Genomic DNA, 18669 nt, shown 5'->3' on the forward strand with positions numbered 1-18669 from the left:
TGGAATATATTATATTCCTTGGAAGGTAATAATGTCTTTGTATTATGTCAAAAGTTGTCTACAATCTTATGTAAAAGAGTAATACATTAAATCCCATTCTTGCATAGTATACTCTTGTGTCCATGTATTATATAAAGAGGTATTATTTTGGAGAATTATATTATCCCACATTTAATATGTGAGAGTAATTACTCCATGTCTCTAGGTATATAATAGGATCAAGGGAGCCTCTTAAGGCAGATACCATTTTGTGATACCATCACATCGTATCATGTGCTCACAACATACTACTATTTGTATCGGGTTATTTGTAGTTTCTCTCTTTGTAAGATTGTAGGATATTTCTGGAGATAATAGAAGACAACCTTCCCGTGGACGTATCCCAATTGGGTGAACCACGTATATCTGTTGTATTATTTTTCCTTGTTCTCTTTCTCTTCTTATTTATATGTTGATATATTGTTGGTTTCTTAGATAGATAGCTAGTTTACTAGATCTAATTTTCTAACAAACATAACATGGAAGCATCGGCACCCTATGAACAAATGCAAGAGGAAGGCACAAAGCCCGATGACATCACATTTATTGCAATCTTATCTACATGTATTCATCTAGGTAAACTTGATGACGGCTCAAGGTACTTTGATCTCATGAGTGAACAATATGGCATCTCTCCAAGAATGGAATATTATGCCTGCATGATGAGCTAGATTAAAAATTTGATCAAAGCAATGCCCTTTGTACTTAGTTCTATTGTTTGGAAAAGCTTTCTTAGTTGTTGCAGAATCCATAACAATAGTTAGGAATATCGGCAGCAAAATATCTTCTCAACTTGGAACCACATAATTCTGCTACATATGTGACATTGTCTAACATTTATGTTGTTGGTAGAATGTGGGAAAAGGTAGAGCTAGGACATAGGTGGATTGAGATCAAGAACAAAGTGAATTTGTTTGATGTTGGTGACAGATATCACCTACAAGTTATGCAAATTGATGCCAAGATGAAGGAAAGACAACCCTATACAATGGGAGAAAAATGAAACGTATTAATATCTTGCATCTTCTATGAAGAGTAGAAAGTCATGAGGATATTTCAGCAAAAGTTCTTGGGCAACCTTGTTCGATTAATGTGGAAAGGGTTATAGTATATGAATGCATAAGGGCATATTGATTTGAAAGAGATCAATGAGTCAAGTTCTCCAAGTTCTCAACCAGTCGAAAAGGTTGGAGAAAATATAGGATGGATTGCTCCCACTCAAAGAAGAAACTCTAACTCCTTGATGATGATGAGGATGCAAGCAGAACCAATATCAAGAGAGAGCCTATATACTCTCAAGAGATAAGCATTTTCCATATTATTTCTATTGTTGTTTTATTTTTAGCCTCTTATCTCAGTGAGAATTGTAGGTACATAATAAGGATTTTCCTAGTCTTGCCAATCAGGATGGCAAGAAAACTTATGATTGATGAGCATTGGACTGAGAGGGAGTAGGAAAAATCAACAAGTTTAAACTTTGTATTCTATTGTGACTTCCATAATATGCTAAATCTTTCTGAAGAATGTTGTTGACGATGAGTCTTCTATGAGCTCATGACCTAACTTCTTTAAGAGATGGATGAAGGATATTGGTTCTACCTGGTGGACTATATGTCCCTAGACAACTGCATGATGAGGAACCTAAACAAGTTCCATTATTGAATATGAAATCCATCGATTGGTTCATCAGTTTATTTAATGCTTATCTAACAAGGATCGGTGAAGCTAGTTCCAACCTTTATGTCAAGATTGTGAAGGATGAATGTGTTTCTTGGTTTCTTTGTATGGATGACCTATTTTGTCATGTTATGAAGATCTGAGTCTTCAATATAAGAGGGAGTTGATTGTTGAATGAAGGCTAGTGCCATTACTATTTAAGACCGAAAGTCTAGAAAAACCTGATGTAGTTTCCCTTGGGAAAGGGAAGGATGTTATCAAGATCCTACAGAAGTTTGGATAGCTGGAATGCTAGCCCATGGCTGTTGAGAAATCCAAGGGTAGCAAGTTAGTTTATTCATCTTCTTTTGATAACTACTAGTGATGTCCTTTTAATTATATTGATTAGATTATTCTTCAACTAGATTATTATTGTGTTCTTATCGTCAAACAACTATCAAACCATAAAGAATAATGAGACAAGAGGACACAAGATATAGGCGATCATCCATGGTCAAAACCTCTCCAACTGAGAGGAACACCCACCAGAATTATTCTCTTATTATATAACTTCAATTGAAAAATTCCAAGACCTATGACACTTGACCAAGACCCTCCAAGACCAAGTCAAACCTTTCTAGCAACATCATCCTCAGCAACCTCTGCAATTTCGTATTCCAACAAAATTCATTCTGCAACTTCGACCCCTCCAGCAGATTCCTCTGCAACTTTGACCTCCCCAACAAATTCTTCTACAACTTTGATCTCCAACAGTTTCCTCTACATAAACCCTAGCCCTTAATTGGTTCCCTAATTATTTCGCACGTGTGGAGAGAAATAGCCCAAAGACAGTCCAAAAATACTTCGTTCTTCCTTCCTCTCCTTCGCTTAGGTATTAGGCTTCTTCTTTTAGATAGATAGAACTTCTTGATGCTTGAGTGAATGTCTCTTCCAAGTGAGGTCGAAGTCCCCTTTATATAGGTCTTCTACTAGGTTGAATTGCCTCTTTTTATGTCAACTTGATCTTTGCATTATCACGAGGTCTTGAAGGGTCTTTTGACTCATAATTTTTTCTTTACAATATGTAACTTGTCCAAATGGTTCTTCCATACATGGCAATGACTCTCTTGACTTGTAGACATAATGACAAGCCCTAGAAGCTATCAATGGGAGTTTGACCTATAAAATAAATTTCCTTGACCATGAAACCCATGCCTCAAGAATAATAATAATAAAATTATTTTTTCTTTTTACGTCAAATACATAAAATCATGATTACATATGTCATTATGAAGACCGAACCTACTTACATATTTCAGCACTCGCTCTTAACTAGGGAGGTATTCATAATCCATACAAAGTACTTGGACATTCTCAATATGAATAATTCTCATAAGAATAGTCAGATTGGTAAGCAATCTATTTGCATCATACCAACCAGCATTGTCACTGACATAGCAAGGCCTTGACTAACAACACTATCTCTCCACAAGATCAGAGAACAATTATAGCAATACAAATGACTTATAGACACCATTATCAGTATCTCTCAAGACACATACCTGATCCAGGTGGCTCCAAAAATGCTCAGAAGTCAAAGAGGGCTTTGAAAAGGCTCAAAAATCAAAGTTATTGGATTGTAATGAAAGTAGGTTCAGATCAAGAATATCTTCGCAAGCTTTCCAACAGAGCAAACAATGCCTCAATCCAAAATCATATGTGAAAGTTATAGTTAGTCAAATTTTTGGTCAACTAGGCCCCTTAGCTAAAGTTAGCAGAGCGCCAACTAAATTTAGAGTATGTTTAAATCTATCAGAGCCGCTAAATTTGGCGGAAATTAACGAGACAAAAATTTGGCACTTTGCGGCGATGGTTTCCAGTGGTCGGAACGGGTGAAATTGTCGCCTACTTAAAAAAACCAGTGACCCCAAAAATTCAGTCAATTTATTTTTACCAGTTTGTTATAAAATAAAAATAAAAATTAAATAAAAAAGGGGGTGGGTTGGGCCCGGTGGACACACCCACCCCACTGGGCAATATATATATATATATATATATATATATATATATATATATATATATGTATATATATATATATATATATATATATATATATATGCCCAACGACCATGGCCAATATTAAAACAAGGCCAACAGGATTTGAACCCATCCGGCCAACCAGTCGCCTCGCCCAATAGGTGGCCCTCCATTTTGAACACACCACCTATGGTCAAATAATCGCCCGCCCCAATTCAAAACATGCCAAAAATAATGAGTGAGTCGCAGGTTGTAACCCAAGCCACCCACAACAAAACACTGAGTTTAACCAATGTGTGAGCCCATGCAACCTTGAATAATCCACCTAAATTTGTATAGACTAGAACTCGTCATTATCCCAAGCCAACGAAGGAGAGGAGAGAAGCACGAGAACCGAGGAGCGAAACCCTGATGCAGGGAATCTAAAAGATCCCCTTGGAGGCCAAATTTTCATAGTGTCAGATTCATGTCAAGTTTACTCAAACGAAACAAAATTTCGCCAAGAGTCTAATGCCGCGATCGATTTTTTGATCTAAGCAGTGGAAGTTTAGCCAACCTACACAACAAAATCTTTATGGAATATTAAGGAATCTTTAAGGAGCTCGAAATTGACAGTTTCATAACCAGACCAACTTTATACTCATTCTTCTTAGTTTCTCGCTAGGAACGCGATGATGTGCTCATATTCTTCATCTCAGTAGCAAAATTTCAGTCAACTCGTGAGAAGGAATCTTTAGGGAATCTTTGAGATTCCTAGGGGACCATATTTTGACCGAAGCAGAAAGGGGTCGAGTTTATAGTCATTTTCATGATTTTTCGCTAGGAATTCAATGGTGCAGTCCATTTCTTCAGCAGAGGTGTGAATTTTCAAGCCATCCCCAGAAGTGGAGGTATAAAGTGTCTTTGCACATGCATGTAATTTGATTTCGTTGAAGATTAATGAAAGAGACCTCCCCACATTTAGCAGGTTCCAGAGACATAACCCTGTTATAGACAATTTTGTGCCTTGCATGAATTGTCAATAATCCAAGGGATCCAAAGTCCCTAAACATGATGTTCCTACCCCTAGAGGAACAAGGTCAGCAAACCAACAGCTCTCAGATCAGTTCTCCACCTGAAAACACTCAAAAACAAGCAATCCTGAAATCAAAGCAGGTGCTCCACTAGGCTTCTGCGCTGAAACTCAACTCCTCCATGGTGTACCTGAGTTGCAAAGCAAGTGGAACAAAGGCCACCTGCGCTGAGTGAGATGGGACAAGTGGCACACTGAGTCATTGCTCTGGAATCTTCCAAAAATGACACTTGGATCAGGGATTTCGCCTTGTGATGAGTCAGAGGCTCTGTTTCTCCAAGTGGAAGCAAGGTTCTCCAAGTGGACTCAAGAACTGAAGATCAACTGAAGAGAGAGAGGACACAAGGCAACTACACATCAGTTGCAAGCTGACTCATCCTTTCTCAATTCATCTATATATTGAGCTCTCTCCTATGAGCTCAGGAGGCTGGAATTTTGTGCAAAGTAATGCTATGCTGTTGGTTTCACTATAGAGCTATTGGGTGATTGCTTGAAGGAGGTGAAGAGGAGAAATTCTTTCTGCTGGGAGGTGTTGCTAGATTGGAGCCTTCAATGGTTGTAACCTTCTCAGAACTTTACTTCTTCATTAATAAAAGCTATTGAGGTTCTTCTATATGCACTTGTTTCAATTATGTATTGTGATAATTGTATATTTGATTTATGCTAATCCTTGAAATCAGTTACGATTGCATGCTTCTTGTAGTTTCCTTCTTTGCTATTTTGCAGGATCTCATTGTAGCTGGGCCAGCAATAAAGCAAGGAGCTGGGAGCAAGCAGCCAAAGAGAAGAGTTTGGATTCGACATTAAGCGCAAGGCAACGGTTAGTGCATTCCTTCATTCTCTTTTGCTTTCGTAAAGAAGTAAACCTTAAGTAGTTTTCTTTACAGTTGTTGCTGAGGTACTATCACCCTTAGAGTGGGATAGGGTCATCCGAATCGGATACTTTTCCCTACAACAAACTGGCGACTCCACTGGGGATCGTATTTGTTTGATTGTTTGTAGTATTTTGCTATTCATTTCCTGAACAAAAGAGTACCAAATCGAAAAGCTTTTGACTATATCAAAAGCGAAGTAGAGGGCAGCTACTCTAGCTCATTTCTGAGCATGTTCATGATTTGAAGAGCTGATCTACAAGGATCCTTGTAAGCTCTTAGTGATAGCTTTTCATCCTCCTAATCATCCCTTTGTGTGTGCTTGACTGATTGCTTCTGATTTGAGCAAAAACTGTGCATTTTTGAGGAAATTGTGACCCGGAAACTGTGAAAACGCAACTTTCGTTTTCCAAAGCAGGTAGTACACAGGCTACCTGCTTTGCAACGCAGGTCCCGAAGGGGCTACCTGCGCTGAGAGCCAGACTGGCTGAGCAGCACCTGCGTTGGCCCAATTTTGCCTAGTGCAGTTGGGGTTTCCTCCCTTTTTCTTGCCTGTTTGCACTATAGTTTTTGCAGCAAGTTGTCTTTCTTGTACCTGTTCTGAAACCAACCTTACTTGCCATCTTTCCGCCTCAGTTATATAACGAAATTGTACTTGTTCTTTTGTATTTCTTACTTCATTTACAATTCCCCATAACGAAGAGTAAACTAGTCTTGCCTTGGCCTCTTAGATCTGAACCTGTGTTAGGCATTTTGCTGGTCTAAAGAGTTAGCTTGTTGGCTGTCCATAGCTGATTAGTCTTTTTACTTTCATCATTATGGTTTGATTTCATGTATTTCCAGTGATTAAACAAGTAAATCTTAAGGTGTCTTTTGATTTTGGACAAACTTGTTTGTTTTCGCTTTAAATCGAAATCAAAGTTATATAACAACTTTCTTTTTGTAACCCATCAACATTAAAAAAGGGAAAAGAAAATACATGCATTGTGCATTTTGCATTTGACTGTTTGCATGACGATTTAGGAAATTTTGCATTAGTGTGTGCTCTATGATCTGTGAGAAAATATTTGCCTTTCTTCTCCCTCAGTAGTTAAGATTTTCAAAGTTGAAAGATTGAAAAGTTTGCTTCTCATCTTAGACTGCATTCAGGAATTTGTTACATACATCTCGTGGTGATTCTTAAAGGCAAACTGCTAAACAAGATCAACATTAAAATAAATTCAATTTACATAACAACGCTTTGTAACATAACGCAACACATAGAGGTCTAGGTAGAGACGTGTTCCGGCGTCGTTAAACATAGTGACTGTCGATCTCTACGAAGGTGGGTGATTCCTCCTGAGAGTCGGTGGCACTAATACGGACTTGTCCTCCCACGTACCGTCGCGTATATATTGGGAGACCCCTATAGGAACAAAGCCTTTATCCCTAGGAAACCGTGTCGGCCGCCCTACTGATCGCGATGCAGTGAACACAGCATTCACGAAGATCGACCACCCATACCGTAAAACGTATTCTGTGGTTTCGCGAAAAGTTTGGCACACCCTCTGCCTAGAACTCCAGAGAAGTTTCTTTTGGCCTTTTTCAAACTCTATAACTGAAAAAGTCCATCTGAGCATTTGTCACTTCGGGCTCGTTAAAACATCGAAGGAGACTAGAGTCATCTTTAGCTTTTTCTCGACTCTTAAAACATGAAAAAGCAAAGTTGTGTCTAAAGCGTCGTTAATAAAATTTATTTTAAGCAGAACATAATCACCTGTTATTCCCACGTTGATCTTTCAGTTGAAAAGTATGGAGCCCACCAACCAAGGAAGTCACCTTAGCGGAAGTCCCAATCCCTTCTCCTCTTGGGGAGATGTTGGTGCGCCTCATATGGCCACATTGTCACTTCCAGGATTGACAATTGGCCTACCTGTATGGCTCTTTTCAACTAATGTAGTTCAGATCGCCACTAATCCTGAGCAGTCAAATCAACAGTCAGACCAGTCTAGAGCTACCCACCAGCCTTCCACTTCTTACAATTCTTCCTCTGATCCTTCATCTTCGTGAGGTAGAGCCGGCAAAAGTCAGCCTCCCATGGAGAAGAAGGAAAAGAAGAAAAAAGAAAAGAAGCAGAAGGGGCCTATGGCGAAGGCGACTAGGGGCAAGCAAAAGACATCTGACAAAAATCCACACACTGCACCGACCGGGCCTAAATCGCCATGTCTCATTTGCAAAGGGACCCACTTCCATCGTGATTGTCCTTGTATTCCTCGGATACTAAGGGACTGGTCCCCCAGGTTGCACAATCCGGTAGCATCAACCTCTGGTAGTCATGTTGATTGCAGTCCGTCAACTAGCGAGAGTGAGGGATGAAAAGGGAGACCAAGATCACCCTGTATGTTGTGTGAAGGCGATCACGCCATCCACCGATGTCCATTCTTAGATGAGGCGAAGAGAGTTTTGGAAGATCGTCCGGTATCACCGTTACGACTTCCTCCTGGATACCAAAAACTCGTGCCTAATCCCTCGATAGTTGAAAATCCAGCTGGCCCGCTCAAGTGGTCAGCTGAAGTGTCAGTCATTGAGAATGAACCTGCTGAATCCAGACCAGACGAAAGTCTAAAGGTCGAAACGACAGTTGACCCGGTTCTTCCTTCAGAGGTTTCATCCTCAAATGACTCCGTCATTGAAGACCCATCTTCAAATGACACCCTCACTGAAGAGGATAAGGATGACACCGTCCATATTCTTTTCATCAACACAGACTCTGATGAGCATCAGGGCAATACGCCCATTCCTTTATCGCAGGAAGGAACATCGTCAGGGTCGTACCCGGCCGTGTATTCGGTCCCACCACCAAGCAACCTAGTTGTATCCTTTGATTGGAATCAACTAGGCAGACCCCGGTTACCAGCCAGTATCCCATTCAGAATCATCGTCCAAATCTACAGAATGGTGATGGCTGGAACTATCATTGATGAAGGGGCATCTGTGAGTATCCTTTCCTCTATTGCTTGGAAAGCACTGGGTTCCCCGGTGCTTTTACCTGAGATGAGAAATCTATCAGGTTTTGATAAAGGAACCAGTCACCCGTTAGGGATTCTCCCCAATGTTCCAGTTACATTGAAAGGGAAGACAGTTCATATGAACATCATGGTCGTCCAGGGACCCTTAGTGTATAACTTACTCCTTGGACGAGACTATATATATTGCATGGAGGCGATAGTGTCCTCACTCTTTAGAGTTATGTGTTTTCCGCACGAAGGAAGAATGGTCAAGCTCGTAGACCAACTTTCATTTCCAGGATCACGCATCGCAAATAGTCAAATACCATCCCTTAACGGTTTATTCACTCAAGGAATGCCTCCACCCCCGGTTCTACTTCCCGATGAATGCGAGTGATTCGGAAGAAAGAACTGGGACCCAGGGGGCATGCACCCTGGCCTGCCTTGGGCAGAGAAAACCTTGGGTATAAAGTTAATTTCCGCAGAAGAACATGACTAGTCCGTACCCCATCCGAAGGAAGGAAGAGAGGGTTGTTCTAGGATAAAGTTCTTTTGTCAAAGTTATGTGAGCGAAATAATCGGCTCCCTTTGTCTAGAAATTAGGCTCTCCTGAGGGAGGAGATCCATTTGTGGCGGCAAGTAGCCACCATCTTTGAAGGCAAGCCTCACCCATTAAAACATATGTTTTGAAGGATAAGTAGGGGCAGCCTCCAAAGAAAGAGATGAAATTGCTGCAACAAGTAGTCACCATCCTTAGCAACCTAGTAATAGACATCGCCGGAAAAAGAGTTTAGTTTGCGGCAGCGAACATAACCATTTTCCGGATAATAAGTAAGAGGACGAACCTAGAAATTATACTTTATACCTGGGGGCATGCGAACCTTTTGGAGTGCAAGCACGGGACGACTATTTATTTTTTAAATTTTTAGGTCCTCCCTTTAAACCTGTAGGTCTAACCCGTTAAACTCGTAGGATTAGCCGTTTCCAGCTTGCATAAAGAAAGGATGTGGGGCAAAAGTTAAAACTTGCCAAATAGGAGCATAGCTTCGTGAGATAAAGCTCCTTAAAAAATAGCTATCTCACCTGAGGCGTTTCTTGTATTATGACTGGTATAATTGAGCAGTTTTAGCACACAGTTCATGCTCGTTAAAAAATAAACGCAAGATCCGAGCAGTTTTAGCACATAGTTCATGCTCGTTAAAAATAAACATAAGTTGTGAGCAATCTTCCCCTAGAGTTCAAGCTCACCCAGAAAAAATGAACCGGTAAATAACCTTGGTAAATGTAACCTTTGACAGCCATATTAAAGCCCTTGGTCGTGTTCTTGCAGTCTCACCTCCATCCGTTCATTTGGCCAATCGTTCATCTCCATATGTTTGTTTACCCATTTTGAGGAACAGCTGCGAAGAGTGATTTCACTTAGCCATCCTTGTGACACTGCCGTGATTGGAAAATTCCAACCTGTACCTGGAATCCGCTGCTATCCCTGTTTATCACTCGTTCCTAAAAAGACGAGTCTTCTTTGAGCTCTTTTCACTGACTCGTAAAATATGAAAAGTTTGCCGAGTTTTGGCCTTCCAGCTCGTTAAACGACCGGAAGAGCTATCCCTCCTCTAGATTTTAATCTTTTTGGACCTGAGGGATTATTGCACAAAAAGATCGAGCGCTTGTTTTGTTCGGCTCGTTAAAGCAATCAAAAATTCATCCCTTCTGTATTTTTTTATACTTTTTCGGACTTAAGGGATTAGATGACGAAAAAGGAATTTTGGAGTTGACTTTATGTACCTTTTCAGACTCTCTAAAAATGAAAAGGACCGAGTTATCCTTGTCGTTAGACTCGTTAAATTCATTAAATAGCGACAAACTTGTCTTTAGACGAGAACGAGTTTCCCTATCGCTAGGCTCGTTAAAACATAGCGATGGGCTTGCCCGAAGGGCAGGTTATAGAACAAGCATATGTTATCCTCCTCAAACTTGATAAAAATAAAGAGGTACTGGTCAGCAATGACTGGGGAAAAATTGGGAGAACCTCACAGCTTTAATGGTAGCAAGTCGCTCTTGAACATGACACTTTGTCCTCCGTATCACATTGGGTTGGGTTGTTTCATTCACCGGTCTCATCACCATGGTCCTCGCCACACCATCCACATGTGGGGTAATGCTACCAATCTATCACATCAGTGTCGTTATATGTTCAAGAGATGTTGTTGTGCAAAGAGTCAACCGTGTCCCATCCACTGCCATACATTGTCCTTCATCCATTTCATGACCGCCACCCTGAATCATACATCACAGTTTGTTTTCACCTCATCACAATCACTAGCTCCGTTCCGTGTCACTGATGTGGGATTCATTAAGGCCCTCCTTTGACGGATCGCTCCTTGTCGACATCAGCTCATTATCTAAGGAGTTGATCTAGGAACAACCCCTTCAGTACTTTGAAGCTTGCATGCCTCAATGGCAAGTTTCTCACTTCCGGCGACGGGTATACATCAATGACCTTCGACCAGAAGATTTTGCATGGTGGTCGACGCCAAGTCCTTTATTCCCACCATGTGAATTGTACTGCCGTACCTTGAGGGTCATCATCCTTATCGGTGATTCCTCTCGCGCTTGTTAACGGTTTACATCATTGACCGGTAATCAAGCGATGTCTTTCCATGTTCGACTTCAAGAAATTCTCACATGGATCGACTTGTACATCGAGTGAAGATCGGAAGAGATTGAAGACCCCGGATCTAGTTTCATCCATCCGGGCTGCGATATATATTCAGGACATAAAGACATTTGATATGTACATCATTGCAGCAGATGATCATCCTTCTCAAAGGATGATAATTTCAGCAGAGAATTATCAGTCTATCATCAGACGATCGTCTGTTCTATGTACCAAAATGTATTTATAAAGCTGAGCATGGGAATGCCCGCCTCAGCTAGATCATGAAAAAGAATGAAAAATAATGTATTGTATTGTATCTTATTACAGGACACTTCTCAGCAGATTGAATGAACTTCGGATCCTCCTAATAAAGCATTTCACCCGATAAACGACCTCATACTTTAGGGGGCATCTGTTATAGACAATTTTGTGCCTTGCATGAATTGTCAATAATCCAAGGGATCCAAAGTCCCTAAACATGATGTTCCTACCCCTAGAGGAACAAGGTCAGCAAACCAACAGCTCTCAGATCAGTGCTCCACCTGAAAACACTCAAAAACAAGCAATCCTGAAATCAAAGCAGGTGCTCCACTAGGCTTCTGCGCTGAAACTCAACTCCTCCATGGTGTACCTGCGTTGCAAAGCAAGTGGAACAAAGGCCACCTGCACTGAGCGAGATGGGACAAGTGGCACACTGAGTCATTGCTCTAGAATCTTCCAAAAATGACACTTGGATCAGGGATTTCGCCTTGTGATGAGTCAGAGGCTCTGTTTCTCCAAGTGGAAGCAAGGTTCTCCAAGTGGACTCAAGAACTGAAGATCAACTGAAGAGAGAGAGGACACAAGGCAGCTACACATCAGTTGCAAGCTGACTCATCCTTTCTCAATTCATCTATATATTGAGCTCTCTCCTATGAGCTCAGGAGGCTGGAATTTTGTGCAAAGTAATGCTATGTTGTTGGTTTCACTATAGAGCTATTGGGTGATTGCTTGAAGGAGGTGAAGAGGAGAAATTATTTCTGCTGGGAGGTGTTGCTGGATTGGAGCCTTCAATGGTTGTAACCTTCTCAGAACTTTACTTCTTCATTAATAAAAGCTATTGAGGTTCTTCTATATGCACTTGTTTCAATTATGTATTGTGATAATTGTATATTTGATTTATGCTAATCCTTGAATCAGTTACGATTGCATGCTTCTTGTAGTTTCCTTCTTTGCTATTTTGCAGGATCTCATTGTAGCTGGGCCAGCAATAGAGCAAGGAGCTGGGAGCAAGCAGCCAAAGAGAAGAGTTTGGATTCGACATTAAGCGCAAGGCAACGGTTAGTGCATTCCTTCATTCTCTTTTGCTTTCGTAAAGAAGTAAACCTTAAGTAGTTTTCTTTACAGTTGTTGCTGAGGTACTATCACCCTTAGAGTGGGATAGGGTCATCCGAATTGGATACTTTTCCCTACAACAAACCCACACTGGTTGAACTCTGTTATCAACTTGTTTGTGTCTTTTCTTCTCATGGTTGTCGTATATTTCTACTTTTTTTATGTATATGTGTCTTATGGTTACATGCCCCTCTTAAATGAAATTTTGTATGCATCTTTGAAGTGAAAAGATTTGGATCAAGTTTGATATCAGAGCGAGTCTTTAGTTGATGTCAATTACAAGTGTATGATAACCAAGGCAAAGCTCCAAAGAGGTGAAGGAAAACTTAATTCCTTTGATCCATAAGCGGGGCATGTAACAAGAAGAGGGAAAATGGCAGATGAAGATGTTCAGCTGGAGGAAGAGTGAAACTATCACAGGGCCTTCTATGCCATGGCAGACAAAGTGGAAAAATTGTTTGCAAAGTATGAGAAGACAATGGCGAAACCAAAGAAGAAGGAAGGACCAAATGATCATGCCTTGGTGAATCATGAAAGATAAGAAGAGCCTTCTAAACCTCTCTCTCCATCTTCCAGCGAAAGTTATTTTTCTTCCTCTTCTCGTCATTCTAGAGGTAGAAAAACTCATAAAAAGCCCTTTTTCAAGTTGGATGTCAAGTTTGATTTGCCTGTGTTTAGTGGAGAATCTAATGCAGAAAAGCTAGATAGCTGGATCAAACAAGTTGAAGTATATTGTCGCATACAACGAATCAAAGAGGATGAAGCCAAGATCCAGCTAGCATCCCTTCGATTGAGTGGCACTTCTCTCGTCTGGTGGGAAGAAAAGTTGCAGAAAGGTGATAAGAGTAGTCATAAACTTCTTTCATCTTGGTCTGAGTTTGTTTCTGCTTTAAGAGGATAGTTTTACCCATTGGGTTACAGATATAAGGCCATGATAGAATGGCAACATTTAAAACAGAGTAAAGGTCAAAATATTCAAAATTTTACAAAAGAGTTTAGGAAACAAGAATTAACATGGAATGTTCCATTAGACTCTCTTGAAACTTTGATGAAATACAATGGCGCATTGCATGGTTATTTGTGTCATTCATTGTTATTATTTGAACTTAAAACCCTTGATGAAACTAGTGAGAAGGTTGTACATCTTGAAAGCAAAGGGAAGCATGAGCAAGATGACCGCCCAAAGAGGGAAGCATCATCCAAGAGAAAATAAGAAATGCCATCTTGTACTCATTGTCAGAAAGAAGGGCATGATGAGGAGCATTGTTGGAAATTGCATCCAAAATTGAGGCCAAAGAGGAATGGAAAAAAAGAGAAGCAGAAGACAGTTGCAACTGTGCAACAAGAACAATAATTTGAATCAAATAATGATGAGAAGATCATAGTGGCAGGTTTTGCAAGCGTTGAACCAATTGACCTAGGATCAGACTCAGGTGATGAAATGAAGATTGCAGCTCTTGGGATTGCAGAAGATGGACCTATCGACTTAGGTTCTGATTTGGGCGATGAGACAAATATTTCAGCAGATGTTGTGCCAAACATAGGGGAGACATAGAATACTATATGGCTCCAAGAACTCGAAGAGATCAACCAAAAAATTTAGGTAGAGAATGTTGAACTAAGAAGACTCCTACAAGAAGCAGAGAAGGAGAAACAAAGGTTGCAGCATCAACTACAAGCCAAGGAGGAGGCCTTGGAAAAGTTGCAGCATAACAAGCCTGAGGTAAAAAGTGATTCTTCAATTTCATGTTCTTTTTATGATCATGATTTCGCTGCTTTTGAGAAACATACTATAGGAATTGGATCAAAATTGTTGAAAAAATGGGGTATCAAGGAAATGTGAAAATTTCTAAACGGGAATCCTACCACAGCAATTGATGATATTTCTCCTACTTGTTAATTTACATGAACAAGTTATTTGCAGTTTTCTACGACAAACATTGAAATACATACACTGCAGTCTACACCATTTAAAATAATATATTGAAACAAGAAACTGAACAATAGAAAGATACAACACAAATGACACAATTATTTTTAGACAAATGTCCCCGAAAAAACCTAATGCGAGAAAACCGGTGCAGCACATCTGATGGTTTTTATTATTAAGGGGAATTTATTTCTTAATACGAGCTCTAGATGCCTTGCTGGAAATCTAGTACAGATAATGTCACTTAGAAGAAGAAATTAGTGAGATTACCTCACTATACACTGCAAGTCTCAGCTAATCTGGTAGTTGAGCCAACGAGTCCCTAGCTACTTCTACACTGCCCCTACACATTCATTGTGTGGGTCTGCGTCAAAGCCTCTAAGGCATTGCATCACCTCTTTGTTGAATCGATTTTCTCTCAGGAGCTGACTCCAGCCTTCCCGGCTCAGAACGTCCAGCCCTCCAGTGAAAATCGGACCTCTGCGTGGAAGACCCTGCACTGCTCTACGTGAGCCCTTCCTGGATCTGCATCACCCTCTCTGGGCACTGTGTTTCCTCCTCTATGTTTCTCACTTCCCCTCTGCTGAGTATTCTTGGCTCGGAAGAAGATACTCCAGTCAAAACTCTCTATGCCCCTCTATGTGTGATCACTACGAAATAATTGCACTGCTCTAACTTCAGCAATTCGATCTAACTAATCAACTCTCTGTGTTTTTTTCAAATGACCCTCAAGCATCCTTAAATAATCTTCTTGTTGACATGCGACGACCCATATTAGAAGCTAATCAATGGCTAAGATCATTTTTGCTTGATCCTCATCTTCTTTTAGAAGTTACACCCACAATTAGATTAATACTCATTAATTATTTTAATTTCCTAAGTTTAGACTTAGGGACCCATTAAAAATAATTAATTGTTTTAATAAAAATGTCTCCAGGTGGAATTTCCCAAAACGCTTTCTATGTTCTTTGGAATACATGTGCTCAAGCATCCCTGCAAAATTTGAAACTTAGAGCACATTTGATGCTACTAGAAATCAACACTCCCTCTTAGCGAGAAATGTGCTCTAGCAATGCCTCCCACTGAAGCATCATCCTAACTTCATAGCATCATCCTCTATGTTGTTGATGCCTGACATGCTGTCCACCAACTACTGCGCTACTGCTACAATTGTATTTTTGCTGACACTGCCACTATCAACACTACATCCATACTACAACTCCCTTTGAATTTCTACATCAGTGTTGTTGCTAGCATTGCCACTCCCAACTGCTCCTGCACTGTAAATTGTTGTTGCTACTACATCAGCAACGGAAAAGCATCCCAAATTACTGAACTGGTGTTTAGTATGATGCATCTCAATGCTGAAGACCTGACTACTTCTAGTCTCACATTATCCCTCTGAAGCCATTGTGTTTTTACTGCTATTGCATTGTGTCTCTCTGCACTACGCTGCTTAGACTTGGCACTCTAGCCACTGCATCTGTCGCTCCAACACTCCTCTGCACCAAATGACACTGATTCATCCTCCTACTTCTGATCTAGGCTCCCATAGAAAGGAATTGATCCGAGATGTATGCTCCTCAAGGATCCTGCCCATCTGTAGTTCTTTCGCACTCCATCTCTAAATCAGCCTGCCTCCCTCATGGAGGTATCTCACATGTGCAGCCTTGGGATCGTGCTTCTCATCTTTGTCCTTCTTCCTGAGAGGACATTGTGTTGCATAGTGACCCATTTCACCACACCTAAAGCATTTGATCTTCGAGGAATCCTTCTTCCACCTCCGTTTCTCCCGTTGCCCCTTGAATGAAAGGGTTTCATTCTCTTCCTCCTCCTTGGGCTTCAACCCACTGATTTTGCTTCCGTCAAGCTTACACTTGACTAGATCTATCCTCATCTCTTCCTGATTGAGAGCTACCCACATATTATCCCAGTGTGGCAAAGTTGCCCTGCCCAGGATGCTCTGGACAAAGACTTGCCACTCTTCCAAACTGAGTTTAGGGCCAGTCTCACCATCTCAAAACCTTGAGGTGCACACCCCACAGCGGCTAACTCATATCGAGTCTCTTGAAGCTTTGTGAGGAACAGATCAATGCACTCCTCCTTCTGCCTCTGTGCAGATCTCAATTTCTTCTCTAACTACATCTTCTGTTGCTAAGAAGATCCTTGATATAGCGTTTCCAAGGCATCCCACATCTCCTTAGTAGTCCCTTTGCTAGCGATGTGATAGAGTACGTGATCATTTACTCCATCAAGGATCATCCTCTTGGCCTATGTTATTTCTCCCTTGTACTTCTTCAGCTGATCTAGATCTGCAGGCTCAACCACCATGTTGTCAACATAGACCTTGAGAAAATGTTCATCTAGAAGGCATGACATCCTTGCCTTCCAGATCACATAGTTGGATGCCCCATCCAACCTGTCCTGATCCCTCAGTCCAATAGTTGCCATATTTGCCATGAAAATGTTGAATTGTTCCTCTCTGTTTCTTACTGTTGCTGCTCAGGAAATAAGAAAACAAACTTCTTGGCGGGAACTCTACTGAGGAAAAATTCCCTCAATGTGCTTCTCCTCTCTCTTTTGACGTCTTTCAACCCAGCAATCTGCCTATTGAAAAATTGCATCCCACTGGCTCTTTCCTCAAGCTAAGGCTCTGTGCTTCTCCCTCTAGCACAGTAAAATTTTGATCTAAGAGCCCTTCCTCTCTGTCGACCCACTCAGAGAGAGACTTTCCTCGAAAATTCATGCCTCCTGGCTTGGACTGCGCAATCGAACTGATGCCTCCTGCAGCGATTCGACCTCCTTCTCTGCTCAGCGTTGGGTTCTCTAGCATTGTTCTTCTTGTTTCACCTCCACTACTATGATACCATGTGAAAATTCCTGAACCAGAATCCCTACTATAGAAACCAATGATATTTCTCCTACTTGTTAATTTAGATGAACAAGTTATTTGCAGTTTTCTACGACAAACATTGAAATACATACACTGTAGCCTACACCATTTAAAATAGTATGTTGAAACAAGAAAATGAACAATAGAAAGATACAACACAAATGATACAATTATTTTTGGATAAATGACCCCGGAAAAACCCAATGCAGGAAAACCGGTGGAGAAAATCTGAGGGATTTTATTATTAAGCATAAATTATTTCTAGATACAACCTATGGATGCCTTGTTGGCAATCCAGTACAGAGAATATCACTCGGAAAAAGAAATTAGTGAGATTACCTCACTCTACACTGTAAGTTCCGGTTGATCCGACCGTTGAACCAACGAGTCCCAGGCTACTTTTGCGCTACCCCTACGCAATCACTGTGTGGGCCTGTGTCACAGCCTCTAAGGCACTGTGTCACCTATTTTCTGAATCAACTTTCTCTTAGGATATGACTTCAGTCTTCTCGACTCAAAATGTCCATCCCTCCAGCAAATTTCGTACCTCTGCGTGGAAGGCCTTGCATTGCTCTGCGTGAGCCCTTCCTGGCTCTGTGTCACCCTCTATGGGCACTACGTTGCCTCCTCTGTGTGTCTCTTTACCTCTCTTCTTAGTATTCTTGGCTCTAGAGAAGATACTCCATCCAAAACTCTCTTTTCCCCTCTCTGTGTGATTACTACAAAATCATTGCACTTCTCTAGCTTCAACAATTCGATCTCACTGATCAACTCTCTATGTCTTTTTTTCAAATGACCCTCAAGCCTCCTTAAATAATCTTCTCGTTGACATTCAATGGCCCAGATTAGAAGTTAATCAATGGATAAGGTCATTTCTTCTTGATCATTGTCTTCTTCTAGAAGTTACACCCACAGTTAGATTAATACCCATTAATTATTTTAATTTCCTAAGTTTAGACTTAGGGACCCATTAAAAATAATTAATTATTTTAATAAAACTGTCTCCGGGTGGAATTTCCCAAAATGTTTTCTAGGTTCTTTGGAATACATGTGCCCAAGCCCCCTGCAAAATTTGAGACTTAGAACACATCCGAAGCTACCATAAATCAATAGCAAAGGGTCTCGGCATTAATGGCTAGGGCATTGTGAA

This window comes from Pinus tabuliformis, chromosome 3_2 (assembly GCF_031772625.1).
Source record: "Pinus tabuliformis cultivar Carrire ecotype Pingquan chromosome 3_2, CPIR1, whole genome shotgun sequence".
Classification (NCBI taxonomy): Eukaryota; Viridiplantae; Streptophyta; class Pinopsida; order Pinales; family Pinaceae; genus Pinus; species Pinus tabuliformis.